Source organism: Agelaius tricolor, unplaced genomic scaffold (assembly GCF_023055355.1).
Source record: "Agelaius tricolor isolate 1412-34295 unplaced genomic scaffold, bAgeTri1.0.p SCAF_12, whole genome shotgun sequence".
NCBI lineage: Eukaryota > Metazoa > Chordata > Aves > Passeriformes > Icteridae > Agelaius > Agelaius tricolor.
Window position 1 is genome coordinate 7327557 of NW_027269272.1, and position 12862 is coordinate 7340418.

At 62.0% G+C, this 12862-nt stretch overlaps 23 non-coding genes across 23 annotated transcripts; all 23 read right to left on the reverse strand.

Annotated features, from left to right (window-relative positions):
* Positions 1–163: 163 nt before the first annotated feature.
* LOC139595229 (5S ribosomal RNA) lies at positions 164–282 on the reverse strand. Its single transcript, XR_011680950.1, has one exon. It is a non-coding gene; the product is annotated as a 5S ribosomal RNA (ribosomal RNA).
* Positions 283–537: 255 nt separating this feature from the next.
* Positions 538–656, reverse strand: LOC139595230 (5S ribosomal RNA). The gene has a single exon (XR_011680951.1). It is a non-coding gene; the product is annotated as a 5S ribosomal RNA (ribosomal RNA).
* A 255-nt stretch (positions 657–911) lies between these two features.
* Positions 912–1030, reverse strand: LOC139595253 (5S ribosomal RNA). The gene has a single exon (XR_011680974.1). It is a non-coding gene; the product is annotated as a 5S ribosomal RNA (ribosomal RNA).
* Positions 1031–1285: 255 nt separating this feature from the next.
* Positions 1286–1404, reverse strand: LOC139595231 (5S ribosomal RNA). The gene has a single exon (XR_011680952.1). It is a non-coding gene; the product is annotated as a 5S ribosomal RNA (ribosomal RNA).
* A 255-nt stretch (positions 1405–1659) lies between these two features.
* Positions 1660–1778, reverse strand: LOC139595232 (5S ribosomal RNA). The gene has a single exon (XR_011680953.1). It is a non-coding gene; the product is annotated as a 5S ribosomal RNA (ribosomal RNA).
* Positions 1779–2033: 255 nt separating this feature from the next.
* Positions 2034–2152, reverse strand: LOC139595233 (5S ribosomal RNA). The gene has a single exon (XR_011680954.1). It is a non-coding gene; the product is annotated as a 5S ribosomal RNA (ribosomal RNA).
* A 255-nt stretch (positions 2153–2407) lies between these two features.
* LOC139595234 (5S ribosomal RNA) lies at positions 2408–2526 on the reverse strand. Its single transcript, XR_011680955.1, has one exon. It is a non-coding gene; the product is annotated as a 5S ribosomal RNA (ribosomal RNA).
* A 255-nt stretch (positions 2527–2781) lies between these two features.
* Positions 2782–2900, reverse strand: LOC139595235 (5S ribosomal RNA). The gene has a single exon (XR_011680956.1). It is a non-coding gene; the product is annotated as a 5S ribosomal RNA (ribosomal RNA).
* Positions 2901–3155: 255 nt separating this feature from the next.
* On the reverse strand, positions 3156–3274 carry LOC139595236 (5S ribosomal RNA). The gene has a single exon (XR_011680957.1). It is a non-coding gene; the product is annotated as a 5S ribosomal RNA (ribosomal RNA).
* A 255-nt stretch (positions 3275–3529) lies between these two features.
* On the reverse strand, positions 3530–3648 carry LOC139595238 (5S ribosomal RNA). Its single transcript, XR_011680959.1, has one exon. It is a non-coding gene; the product is annotated as a 5S ribosomal RNA (ribosomal RNA).
* Positions 3649–3903: 255 nt separating this feature from the next.
* Positions 3904–4022, reverse strand: LOC139595239 (5S ribosomal RNA). Its single transcript, XR_011680960.1, has one exon. It is a non-coding gene; the product is annotated as a 5S ribosomal RNA (ribosomal RNA).
* A 255-nt stretch (positions 4023–4277) lies between these two features.
* LOC139595240 (5S ribosomal RNA) lies at positions 4278–4396 on the reverse strand. Its single transcript, XR_011680961.1, has one exon. It is a non-coding gene; the product is annotated as a 5S ribosomal RNA (ribosomal RNA).
* Positions 4397–4651: 255 nt separating this feature from the next.
* LOC139595241 (5S ribosomal RNA) lies at positions 4652–4770 on the reverse strand. Its single transcript, XR_011680962.1, has one exon. It is a non-coding gene; the product is annotated as a 5S ribosomal RNA (ribosomal RNA).
* Positions 4771–5025: 255 nt separating this feature from the next.
* LOC139595242 (5S ribosomal RNA) lies at positions 5026–5144 on the reverse strand. The gene has a single exon (XR_011680963.1). It is a non-coding gene; the product is annotated as a 5S ribosomal RNA (ribosomal RNA).
* Positions 5145–5399: 255 nt separating this feature from the next.
* Positions 5400–5518, reverse strand: LOC139595243 (5S ribosomal RNA). Its single transcript, XR_011680964.1, has one exon. It is a non-coding gene; the product is annotated as a 5S ribosomal RNA (ribosomal RNA).
* Positions 5519–5773: 255 nt separating this feature from the next.
* On the reverse strand, positions 5774–5892 carry LOC139595244 (5S ribosomal RNA). Its single transcript, XR_011680965.1, has one exon. It is a non-coding gene; the product is annotated as a 5S ribosomal RNA (ribosomal RNA).
* Positions 5893–6147: 255 nt separating this feature from the next.
* Positions 6148–6266, reverse strand: LOC139595245 (5S ribosomal RNA). Its single transcript, XR_011680966.1, has one exon. It is a non-coding gene; the product is annotated as a 5S ribosomal RNA (ribosomal RNA).
* Positions 6267–6521: 255 nt separating this feature from the next.
* On the reverse strand, positions 6522–6640 carry LOC139595246 (5S ribosomal RNA). The gene has a single exon (XR_011680967.1). It is a non-coding gene; the product is annotated as a 5S ribosomal RNA (ribosomal RNA).
* A 255-nt stretch (positions 6641–6895) lies between these two features.
* On the reverse strand, positions 6896–7014 carry LOC139595247 (5S ribosomal RNA). Its single transcript, XR_011680968.1, has one exon. It is a non-coding gene; the product is annotated as a 5S ribosomal RNA (ribosomal RNA).
* Positions 7015–7269: 255 nt separating this feature from the next.
* On the reverse strand, positions 7270–7388 carry LOC139595249 (5S ribosomal RNA). The gene has a single exon (XR_011680970.1). It is a non-coding gene; the product is annotated as a 5S ribosomal RNA (ribosomal RNA).
* A 255-nt stretch (positions 7389–7643) lies between these two features.
* Positions 7644–7762, reverse strand: LOC139595250 (5S ribosomal RNA). Its single transcript, XR_011680971.1, has one exon. It is a non-coding gene; the product is annotated as a 5S ribosomal RNA (ribosomal RNA).
* A 255-nt stretch (positions 7763–8017) lies between these two features.
* On the reverse strand, positions 8018–8136 carry LOC139595251 (5S ribosomal RNA). The gene has a single exon (XR_011680972.1). It is a non-coding gene; the product is annotated as a 5S ribosomal RNA (ribosomal RNA).
* Positions 8137–8391: 255 nt separating this feature from the next.
* LOC139595252 (5S ribosomal RNA) lies at positions 8392–8510 on the reverse strand. Its single transcript, XR_011680973.1, has one exon. It is a non-coding gene; the product is annotated as a 5S ribosomal RNA (ribosomal RNA).
* Positions 8511–12862: the final 4352 nt, after the last annotated feature.

Below are 12862 nucleotides of genomic sequence, written 5' to 3' on the forward strand. Positions count from 1 at the left end.
CCACGCAGGCCGACCACGGCCCCTGGACACCCGCCCCAGGCTACCATGACACGCAAGGCCACAAGGGCCACCCCTGATGCTCACCGGCCCCCTCCCTCCTGCCCCCGGCCTCGCCTGCCCAAGCAAAACGGGAGACCTCCTGGGCACAAAAGGCACCAAAAGATGCCTACAGCACCCGGTATTCCCAGGCGGTCTCCCATCCAAGTACTAACCGGGCCCGACCCTGCTTAGCTTCCGAGATCAGACGAGATCGGGCGTTCTCAGGGTGGTATGGCCGTAGGCACCCACCAGCCCCTCCGCAGCGCTCTCGAGCCCTGGCCACCACCCTCCCGGCACGCACCCACACCTCCACGGCCAACACAATCACCGCACGCCCACACAGGCCGACCACGGCCCCTGGACACGCGCCCCAGGCTACCATGACACGCAAGGCCACAAGGGCCACCCCTGATGCTCACCGGCCCCCTCCCTCCTGCCCCCGGCCTCGCCTGCCCAAGCAAAACGGGAGACCTCCTGGGCACAAAAGGCACCAAAAGATGCCTACAGCACCCGGTATTCCCAGGCGGTCTCCCATCCAAGTACTAACCGGGCCCGACCCTGCTTAGCTTCCGAGATCAGACGAGATCGGGCGTTCTCAGGGTGGTATGGCCGTAGGCACCCACCAGCCCCTCCGCAGCGCTCTCGAGCCCTGGCCACCACCCTCCCGGCACGCACCCACACCTCCACGGCCAACACAATCACCGCACGCCCACGCAGGCCGACCACGGCCCCTGGACACCCGCCCCAGGCTACCATGACACGCAAGGCCACAAGGGCCACCCCTGATGCTCACCGGCCCCCTCCCTCCTGCCCCCGGCCTCGCCTGCCCAAGCAAAACGGGAGACCTCCTGGGCACAAAAGGCACCAAAAGATGCCTACAGCACCCAGTATTCCCAGGCGGTCTCCCATCCAAGTACTAACCGGGCCCGACCCTGCTTAGCTTCCGAGATCAGACGAGATCGGGCGTTCTCAGGGTGGTATGGCCGTAGGCACCCACCAGCCCCTCCGCAGCGCTCTCGAGCCCTGGCCACCACCCTCCCGGCACGCACCCACACCTCCACGGCCAACACAATCACCGCACGCCCACGCAGGCCGACCACGGCCCCTGGACACCCGCCCCAGGCTACCATGACACGCAAGGCCACAAGGGCCACCCCAGATGCTCACCGGCCCCCTCCCTCCTGCCCCCGGCCTCGCCTGCCCAAGCAAAACGGGAGACCTCCTGGGCACAAAAGGCACCAAAAGATGCCTACAGCACCCGGTATTCCCAGGCGGTCTCCCATCCAAGTACTAACCGGGCCCGACCCTGCTTAGCTTCCGAGATCAGACGAGATCGGGCGTTCTCAGGGTGGTATGGCCGTAGGCACCCACCAGCCCCTCCGCAGCGCTCTCGAGCCCTGGCCACCACCCTCCCGGAACGCACCCACACCTCCACGGCCAACACAATCACCGCACGCCCACACAGGCCGACCACGGCCCCTGGACACGCGCCCCAGGCTACCATGACACGCAAGGCCACAAGGGCCACCCCTGATGCTCACCGGCCCCCTCCCTCCTGCCCCCGGCCTCGCCTGCCCAAGCAAAACGGGAGACCTCCTGGGCACAAAAGGCACCAAAAGATGCCTACAGCACCCGGTATTCCCAGGCGGTCTCCCATCCAAGTACTAACCGGGCCCGACCCTGCTTAGCTTCCGAGATCAGACGAGATCGGGCGTTCTCAGGGTGGTATGGCCGTAGGCACCCACCAGCCCCTCCGCAGCGCTCTCGAGCCCTGGCCACCACCCTCCCGGCACGCACCCACACCTCCACGGCCAACACAATCACCGCACGCCCACGCAGGCCGACCACGGCCCCTGGACACCCGCCCCAGGCTACCATGACACGCAAGGCCACAAGGGCCACCCCTGATGCTCACCGGCCCCCTCCCTCCTGCCCCCGGCCTCGCCTGCCCAAGCAAAACGGGAGACCTCCTGGGCACAAAAGGCACCAAAAGATGCCTACAGCACCCGGTATTCCCAGGCGGTCTCCCATCCAAGTACTAACCGGGCCCGACCCTGCTTAGCTTCCGAGATCAGACGAGATCGGGCGTTCTCAGGGTGGTATGGCCGTAGGCACCCACCAGCCCCTCCGCAGCGCTCTCGAGCCCTGGCCACCACCCTCCCGGCACGCACCCACACCTCCACGGCCAACACAATCACCGCACGCCCACGCAGGCCGACCACGGCCCCTGGACACGCGCCCCAGGCTACCATGACACGCAAGGCCACAAGGGCCACCCCTGATGCTCACCGGCCCCCTCCCTCCTGCCCCCGGCCTCGCCTGCCCAAGCAAAACGGGAGACCTCCTGGGCACAAAAGGCACCAAAAGATGCCTACAGCACCCGGTATTCCCAGGCGGTCTCCCATCCAAGTACTAACCGGGCCCGACCCTGCTTAGCTTCCGAGATCAGACGAGATCGGGCGTTCTCAGGGTGGTATGGCCGTAGGCACCCACCAGCCCCTCCGCAGCGCTCTCGAGCCCTGGCCACCACCCTCCCGGCACGCACCCACACCTCCACGGCCAACACAATCACCGCACGCCCACGCAGGCCGACCACGGCCCCTGGACACGCGCCCCAGGCTACCATGACACGCAAGGCCACAAGGGCCACCCCTGATGCTCACCGGCCCCCTCCCTCCTGCCCCCGGCCTCGCCTGCCCAAGCAAAACGGGAGACCTCCTGGGCACAAAAGGCACCAAAAGATGCCTACAGCACCCGGTATTCCCAGGCGGTCTCCCATCCAAGTACTAACCGGGCCCGACCCTGCTTAGCTTCCGAGATCAGACGAGATCGGGCGTTCTCAGGGTGGTATGGCCGTAGGCACCCACCAGCCCCTCCGCAGCGCTCTCGAGCCCTGGCCACCACCCTCCCGGCACGCACCCACACCTCCACGGCCAACACAATCACCGCACGCCCACGCAGGCCGACCACGGCCCCTGGACACCCGCCCCAGGCTACCATGACACGCAAGGCCACAAGGGCCACCCCTGATGCTCACCGGCCCCCTCCCTCCTGCCCCCGGCCTCGCCTGCCCAAGCAAAACGGGAGACCTCCTGGGCACAAAAGGCACCAAAAGATGCCTACAGCACCCGGTATTCCCAGGCGGTCTCCCATCCAAGTACTAACCGGGCCCGACCCTGCTTAGCTTCCGAGATCAGACGAGATCGGGCGTTCTCAGGGTGGTATGGCCGTAGGCACCCACCAGCCCCTCCGCAGCGCTCTCGAGCCCTGGCCACCACCCTCCCGGCACGCACCCACACCTCCACGGCCAACACAATCACCGCACGCCCACGCAGGCCGACCACGGCCCCTGGACACCCGCCCCAGGCTACCATGACACGCAAGGCCACAAGGGCCACCCCTGATGCTCACCGGCCCCCTCCCTCCTGCCCCCGGCCTCGCCTGCCCAAGCAAAACGGGAGACCTCCTGGGCACAAAAGGCACCAAAAGATGCCTACAGCACCCGGTATTCCCAGGCGGTCTCCCATCCAAGTACTAACCGGGCCCGACCCTGCTTAGCTTCCGAGATCAGACGAGATCGGGCGTTCTCAGGGTGGTATGGCCGTAGGCACCCACCAGCCCCTCCGCAGCGCTCTCGAGCCCTGGCCACCACCCTCCCGGCACGCACCCACACCTCCACGGCCAACACAATCACCGCACGCCCACGCAGGCCGACCACGGCCCCTGGACACGCGCCCCAGGCTACCATGACACGCAAGGCCACAAGGGCCACCCCAGATGCTCACCGGCCCCCTCCCTCCTGCCCCCGGCCTCGCCTGCCCAAGCAAAACGGGAGACCTCCTGGGCACAAAAGGCACCAAAAGATGCCTACAGCACCCGGTATTCCCAGGCGGTCTCCCATCCAAGTACTAACCGGGCCCGACCCTGCTTAGCTTCCGAGATCAGACGAGATCGGGCGTTCTCAGGGTGGTATGGCCGTAGGCACCCACCAGCCCCTCCGCAGCGCTCTCGAGCCCTGGCCACCACCCTCCCGGCACGCACCCACACCTCCACGGCCAACACAATCACCGCACGCCCACACAGGCCGACCACGGCCCCTGGACACGCGCCCCAGGCTACCATGACACGCAAGGCCACAAGGGCCACCCCTGATGCTCACCGGCCCCCTCCCTCCTGCCCCCGGCCTCGCCTGCCCAAGCAAAACGGGAGACCTCCTGGGCACAAAAGGCACCAAAAGATGCCTACAGCACCCGGTATTCCCAGGCGGTCTCCCATCCAAGTACTAACCGGGCCCGACCCTGCTTAGCTTCCGAGATCAGACGAGATCGGGCGTTCTCAGGGTGGTATGGCCGTAGGCACCCACCAGCCCCTCCGCAGCGCTCTCGAGCCCTGGCCACCACCCTCCCGGCACGCACCCACACCTCCACGGCCAACACAATCACCGCACGCCCACACAGGCCGACCACGGCCCCTGGACACGCGCCCCAGGCTACCATGACACGCAAGGCCACAAGGGCCACCCCTGATGCTCACCGGCCCCCTCCCTCCTGACCCCGGCCTCGCCTGCCCAAGCAAAACGGGAGACCTCCTGGGCACAAAAGGCACCAAAAGATGCCTACAGCACCCGGTATTCCCAGGCGGTCTCCCATCCAAGTACTAACCGGGCCCGACCCTGCTTAGCTTCCGAGATCAGACGAGATCGGGCGTTCTCAGGGTGGTATGGCCGTAGGCACCCACCAGCCCCTCCGCAGCGCTCTCGAGCCCTGGCCACCACCCTCCCGGCACGCACCCACACCTCCACGGCCAACACAATCACCGCACGCCCACACAGGCCGACCACGGCCCCTGGACACCCGCCCCAGGCTACCATGACACGCAAGGCCACAAGGGCCACCCCTGATGCTCACCGGCCCCCTCCCTCCTGCCCCCGGCCTCGCCTGCCCAAGCAAAACGGGAGACCTCCTGGGCACAAAAGGCACCAAAAGATGCCTACAGCACCCGGTATTCCCAGGCGGTCTCCCATCCAAGTACTAACCGGGCCCGACCCTGCTTAGCTTCCGAGATCAGACGAGATCGGGCGTTCTCAGGGTGGTATGGCCGTAGGCACCCACCAGCCCCTCCGCAGCGCTCTCGAGCCCTGGCCACCACCCTCCCGGCACGCACCCACACCTCCACGGCCAACACAATCACCGCACGCCCACACAGGCCGACCACGGCCCCTGGACACGCGCCCCAGGCTACCATGACACGCAAGGCCACAAGGGCCACCCCTGATGCTCACCGGCCCCCTCCCTCCTGCCCCCGGCCTCGCCTGCCCAAGCAAAACGGGAGACCTCCTGGGCACAAAAGGCACCAAAAGATGCCTACAGCACCCGGTATTCCCAGGCGGTCTCCCATCCAAGTACTAACCGGGCCCGACCCTGCTTAGCTTCCGAGATCAGACGAGATCGGGCGTTCTCAGGGTGGTATGGCCGTAGGCACCCACCAGCCCCTCCGCAGCGCTCTCGAGCCCTGGCCACCACCCTCCCGGCACGCACCCACACCTCCACGGCCAACACAATCACCGCACACCCACGCAGGCCGACCACGGCCCCTGGACACCCGCCCCAGGCTACCATGACACGCAAGGCCACAAGGGCCACCCCTGATGCTCACCGGCCCCCTCCCTCCTGCCCCCGGCCTCGCCTGCCCAAGCAAAACGGGAGACCTCCTGGGCACAAAAGGCACCAAAAGATGCCTACAGCACCCGGTATTCCCAGGCGGTCTCCCATCCAAGTACTAACCGGGCCCGACCCTGCTTAGCTTCCGAGATCAGACGAGATCGGGCGTTCTCAGGGTGGTATGGCCGTAGGCACCCACCAGCCCCTCCGCAGCGCTCTCGAGCCCTGGCCACCACCCTCCCGGCACGCACCCACACCTCCACGGCCAACACAATCACCGCACGCCCACGCAGGCCGACCACGGCCCCTGGACACCCGCCCCAGGCTACCATGACACGCAAGGCCACAAGGGCCACCCCTGATGCTCACCGGCCCCCTCCCTCCTGCCCCCGGCCTCGCCTGCCCAAGCAAAACGGGAGACCTCCTGGGCACAAAAGGCACCAAAAGATGCCTACAGCACCCGGTATTCCCAGGCGGTCTCCCATCCAAGTACTAACCGGGCCCGACCCTGCTTAGCTTCCGAGATCAGACGAGATCGGGCGTTCTCAGGGTGGTATGGCCGTAGGCACCCACCAGCCCCTCCGCAGCGCTCTCGAGCCCTGGCCACCACCCTCCCGGCACGCACCCACACCTCCACGGCCAACACAATCACCGCACGCCCACACAGGCCGACCACGGCCCCTGGACACGCGCCCCAGGCTACCATGACACGCAAGGCCACAAGGGCCACCCCTGATGCTCACCGGCCCCCTCCCTCCTGCCCCCGGCCTCGCCTGCCCAAGCAAAACGGGAGACCTCCTGGGCACAAAAGGCACCAAAAGATGCCTACAGCACCCGGTATTCCCAGGCGGTCTCCCATCCAAGTACTAACCGGGCCCGACCCTGCTTAGCTTCCGAGATCAGACGAGATCGGGCGTTCTCAGGGTGGTATGGCCGTAGGCACCCACCAGCCCCTCCGCAGCGCTCTCGAGCCCTGGCCACCACCCTCCCGGCACGCACCCACACCTCCACGGCCAACACAATCACCGCACGCCCACGCAGGCCGACCACGGCCCCTGGACACCCGCCCCAGGCTACCATGACACGCAAGGCCACAAGGGCCACCCCTGATGCTCACCGGCCCCCTCCCTCCTGCCCCCGGCCTCGCCTGCCCAAGCAAAACGGGAGACCTCCTGGGCACAAAAGGCACCAAAAGATGCCTACAGCACCCGGTATTCCCAGGCGGTCTCCCATCCAAGTACTAACCGGGCCCGACCCTGCTTAGCTTCCGAGATCAGACGAGATCGGGCGTTCTCAGGGTGGTATGGCCGTAGGCACCCACCAGCCCCTCCGCAGCGCTCTCGAGCCCTGGCCACCACCCTCCCGGCACGCACCCACACCTCCACGGCCAACACAATCACCGCACGCCCACACAGGCCGACCACGGCCCCTGGACACGCGCCCCAGGCTACCATGACACGCAAGGCCACAAGGGCCACCCCTGATGCTCACCGGCCCCCTCCCTCCTGCCCCCGGCCTCGCCTGCCCAAGCAAAACGGGAGACCTCCTGGGCACAAAAGGCACCAAAAGATGCCTACAGCACCCGGTATTCCCAGGCGGTCTCCCATCCAAGTACTAACCGGGCCCGACCCTGCTTAGCTTCCGAGATCAGACGAGATCGGGCGTTCTCAGGGTGGTATGGCCGTAGGCACCCACCAGCCCCTCCGCAGCGCTCTCGAGCCCTGGCCACCACCCTCCCGGCACGCACCCACACCTCCACGGCCAACACAATCACCGCACGCCCACGCAGGCCGACCACGGCCCCTGGACACCCGCCCCAGGCTACCATGACACGCAAGGCCACAAGGGCCACCCCTGATGCTCACCGGCCCCCTCCCTCCTGCCCCCGGCCTCGCCTGCCCAAGCAAAACGGGAGACCTCCTGGGCACAAAAGGCACCAAAAGATGCCTACAGCACCCGGTATTCCCAGGCGGTCTCCCATCCAAGTACTAACCGGGCCCGACCCTGCTTAGCTTCCGAGATCAGACGAGATCGGGCGTTCTCAGGGTGGTATGGCCGTAGGCACCCACCAGCCCCTCCGCAGCGCTCTCGAGCCCTGGCCACCACCCTCCCGGCACGCACCCACACCTCCACGGCCAACACAATCACCGCACGCCCACGCAGGCCGACCACGGCCCCTGGACACGCGCCCCAGGCTACCATGACACGCAAGGCCACAAGGGCCACCCCAGATGCTCACCGGCCCCCTCCCTCCTGCCCCCGGCCTCGCCTGCCCAAGCAAAACGGGAGACCTCCTGGGCACAAAAGGCACCAAAAGATGCCTACAGCACCCGGTATTCCCAGGCGGTCTCCCATCCAAGTACTAACCGGGCCCGACCCTGCTTAGCTTCCGAGATCAGACGAGATCGGGCGTTCTCAGGGTGGTATGGCCGTAGGCACCCACCAGCCCCTCCGCAGCGCTCTCGAGCCCTGGCCACCACCCTCCCGGCACGCACCCACACCTCCACGGCCAACACAATCACCGCACGCCCACACAGGCCGACCACGGCCCCTGGACACGCGCCCCAGGCTACCATGACACGCAAGGCCACAAGGGCCACCCCAGATGCTCACCTGCCCCCTCCCTCCTGCCCCCGGCCTCGCCTGCCCAAGCAAAACGGGAGACCTCCTGGGCACAAAAGGCACCAAAAGATGCCTACAGCACCCGGTATTCCCAGGCGGTCTCCCATCCAAGTACTAACCGGGCCCGACCCTGCTTAGCTTCCGAGATCAGACGAGATCGGGCGTTCTCAGGGTGGTATGGCCGTAGGCACCCACCAGCCCCTCCGCAGCGCTCTCGAGCCCTGGCCACCACCCTCCCGGCACGCACCCACACCTCCCCGGCCAACACAATCACCGCGCGCCCACACAGGCCGACCACGGCCCCTGGACACGCGCCCCAGGCTACGAAGGGCACACGAGCCATAGAAGTTACACAGAGCACACCTGTTTAGGTTTGCTTCCACCCCGGGTCCTAAGGTCTTGCGGGACATATTGCTGCTTTTTTCTGTCCGAAAACCATTTGCGAATGAGGCGGCTGAGCGGAGCGCGATCGGTGCAGGTCGGAGGCCCGGGCGGTGATGGCCGGTCTTGGTTTGGCGGGAACATGGCCGTGTGGAAAGGGCAAACGCTATTGGATAATGCGGGGCCGGCGAGTCCCGATTGGCAGATCCCTTGGCTTCCTCGTGTTGCGATTGGTGGCGCTTGAAGTCCCCAGCTAAAATCTCCCTCCCCTGTCCCAGAGTTCCTACCCCCGCACTACACACTTTCCCCCGAACACGCAACCCCTGTCCCGTCCCCGCAGACCCTACCCCGGCTCACAGTTCCTACTCCACCCACAAGACCTTCCCCGGCCCACTGTCCCTACCTTGGCCAGCAGTCCGTATTCTGGGCTGCAATTCCCCCCCCAGCCCACAAACCGTACCCTGGCCCACAGTCCAGATTCTGGCCCCAGAGTTCCAATTCCAACCCTACAGTCACTAACCCAGCCCTACAGTTAGTCTCCCAATCCTACAGTCATTTCGGCTGCAGTCCTCTAGTCACTCTCCCAACGTCACAGTGATTCCGGCTCCAGTTCCACAGGGTTTATTTAACCAGCTCCATCTTTGATTGTTCCCACTGCTCCCAGGTGACACTTCTTGTTGTGGAAGGATCTTTAGTTTTGGTCCAGAGCTGTGAGGTTTGAACTTCACCTCTAGAATCCATATTCCAAACCCAGCCTGAAAAACTTTTTTCTAGTTCTAGCCCCACAGTGGCTATCCCAGTCCTATAGTGATTTCAGATCCATCCCTGAAGTTGCATTCCAGCCCAACAATCCCTGCACCAGCCCTACAGTCCTTATCGTGCCCTGCAGTCACTTTCTCTTTATTTCTCTGCCAGCTCCACTGCTTCAGGTTCAGTTCTGCATCTTCCCACCTCTTCCAGGTGAAGCTGCTCCTGGGTCAGGCCTGGATCTTCTTTTCACATCCAGGTCTCTCATGCTTCAGCTCCAGCTCAAGAATTCACATTCCAGCTCCAGCCGGTCATGGGTGGGAGTGGTAACTTCAGACAAAGTTAATTCAAGAAACCCTCCCATTGTGCCACAAGGTGCAGAAAAGGATTCCCTAGCTTTCTAAACTCTTTCTCAGAAAGAGGTGCCTGGATTCAGTCCCAGACTCAGACTTCGCCAACAATTTAAGTTTTACAACTTCATCACACAGGTTTCAATGACAGCAAATTAGATATATTTTTATAAGAATTAATTATTTCTTATGATAAATTTTTAGACAAAAATAACTCAATAAGAATTATTTAGAAAAGCTGAAACCATTATATTACAAGAGAGGATTGTGCATTCTATCAAAACAATATTAAAGCAATTATATTAAAGCTAGGAAAAAGATACCATTACTAGAGACTGATGTAACTCACCCATACCAACGACTGTGGACAAATCTCTTTCTTCTAACCTTTAGGAGTATCCTTGGTGAGCATCTCTAAAACCCAATGCAAGAATCTGCACATACTGTAAGAGGAATATATTAGAAGAATGTCCTATAAGGAAAGTGGACTGGACTTTTATAGTGTGGAGGAGGTGACCACCAGTGATATGCCTACAGGTCAGTTTAGCAGTTTATCTGCCAAATTTTTGTCTTGTTATGAGCAGGTTGATTTGAGGCTGGTCTGCCAGATTGAGACATTGTGCCAGATTTTTAGGATGATTCAACACCAAATACCAGCGCATGATGCCCTTCTCAGCCCATCATCAGTAGCTTGCAAAACAGGGCATTTTTTGAGTTGTTTGACCACATTTCAGGGCTGAACATCCTGTTACACAGCCCCACCGTCCCTATCCCAGCCCCACAGTGATTCTACCCCCAGATGCATGGGATTTATCCAGTCCCAAAGTTCTCATTGCTCCACATCAGTTTAGGTCTGGATTCAGCCCCAGGGGCTTCAATATATCCTCTGGCCTCAGCCACAGCCCTATAATTTTTACTTTAAAAACATCATATATCTAGTAATAGAATTTTTAAAAATACAATAAAATAAAAATATGACAGTGCAACAGTATAAATAAATCTTAATACAACTAGGATCATGTAAAACTAAGAGAATAAATAATAAATACAATCAGTAGATAATGAACTTGGATCTGGACCCAAACTGATGTGGAGCAATGGAAATGGTGAGGCTGGAGGTGGATAAATCCCATGGGGAAGGGGATGGAGCTGGAGCTTGGGGGCTGCAGGAGGTGTCAGGGGAGTTCCAGCCCTCCCAGCAATGGTACCCACACAAGCTGGGAGTGGAGGTCTCAGGGCTGCTCCTGGGGCTCAGAGACAGCCCAGGGGCACCTTTTGGGGTGCAGAACGAGGCACCAAACCACTGTTTCCAGCACCTAATGCTGGCTGAGGGTCCTGTGGGCAGTGGGGTGCAGGGCAAGGTGTGTGCTGTAGGCCAGGGCTCTTTTTCCCCCAAAGCTGAGGCCCCATTGGGATGAGTCTTGCAGGTCATAGAGATATTTGAGTGATGACAGTTACTGATTCATCACCTTGTCAACAGCACAGGAGCAAAGTGATAGCCAGGAGCAGCTTTTAGCCAGAGGCAGTGGAAAGCTGAGGAGCTGGAACTGAGGCAGTAGAGCTGGTGGTTACATAGAGAATGTGGGGCTTAGGGTGGAAACACTGTGGGGCTAGATAGGGGCTGTGGGGCCGGGATAGGCACTGTAGGGCTGGAGCTGGAATATGGGTTCTAGAGCTGAAGCATCAGAGAGCTGAAGCTGAAATGAAGATCCTGCCTCAATCCAGGAGCAGCATCGGGAGAATGTAGAGCTGGAGCAGAAACATCAGAGCTGGTGGAGCTTGTGGGGCTGGAGCTGGAATCACTGTAGGGCTGGGACAGGACTGTGTGTCTGTGATAGGAATTATGGAGCCAGGATAACAACTTTAGAGATGGAGCTGGAATCAGGGAAGGGAAGGAAGGGAAGGCCATGCAAATCCCTGCCTTACCTTGCTTACTTTTCCCCTTCCCTTGCTTATCCCTTTCCTTGCCTCTCCCACCCCTCCCTCGCGGCCTTCTCCCACCCATAGCTGTAGCCTAGAGCTCTATTTCCACCAGATGGCAGCCTGGCTTTGCAGTTGCTGATTTCACCCTCAGCTACTCTTTTCCCTGGACACCCTGCAGGCACAGAAGCACCTTGTGTTGTTGGGCTCGTTGTTCTTCAGGGTGGCCGGTGATCCAGGCAGAGCTCCCCGCTCTCCTCCCCATTCCTCTCTGGTGGAAGGTGCCACGTCTCTCCATCACAGACGTGGCACCGCGTGAGGGCAATGCGGTGTGGGCATAGCGCATACCACCCCTTCCACACAGCAGCCCGTTTTCAGGCAGTCCTGGATTTATAATAATATATATCCAGGTAATATACCTGGAGTGGCCTTCCTGTGTCACATGCTGTGGTGAACCTGCAGCCGTCCTGAGCCTCCCGACCCTCTCTAGGGCAGCCTAGAGCTGCCCAGGCAGTACGCAGGGGCAAGGTGGCTGCGAATGGCTTCATCAGTCATTTTCTGAGTAGGTTTGGTGGGAATGAGCTTATCCAAGAGGGTCAACTGCAGGCCACCACATCAGAGAACTGCTTCCTACCTGCCCGGAGGTGTCAAACAGCCACATAACAGACGCTGGGACCGGTTCCCCGTGACGCACAGGCTCGGGCACGCGGGAGCCACAGGCAGGCAGCGTGTCCGAGCCGGTTCTTTTCTCTCCCCCTCCTCCCCGGTGGGTAAATCCCATCAGCCGCCACCCTAAACCACCCCACGCCAGCCCTAATACCATCTCGAGTACGCCATCAGGCTCACATCAGCCAGGCGAGGGACTGACAGTCCTGGGAGGGACACCCCTGCAAGAGCCGGGGGACGGCAGAGGGGTCATTGGGCACTGTCCTGGGAAGGGCGGCTGGGGGGCGGGAAGAGGCCGCCTGCTGCCCGTGTTCTCTGGGGAAGGAGAGGGAATCCAGGCCTGAGCCGAGCTTTGTCCTGGGCTAATTTTAGACCAAGGAGGTGAGAGAGGGGAGGCGCATAGAGGGGCTTAAGGGGTCCCTCTGCCCTGGCGCAGGGCAATCCTGATCTCCGTCATCCCTGCAGCGCTTGGTGAGC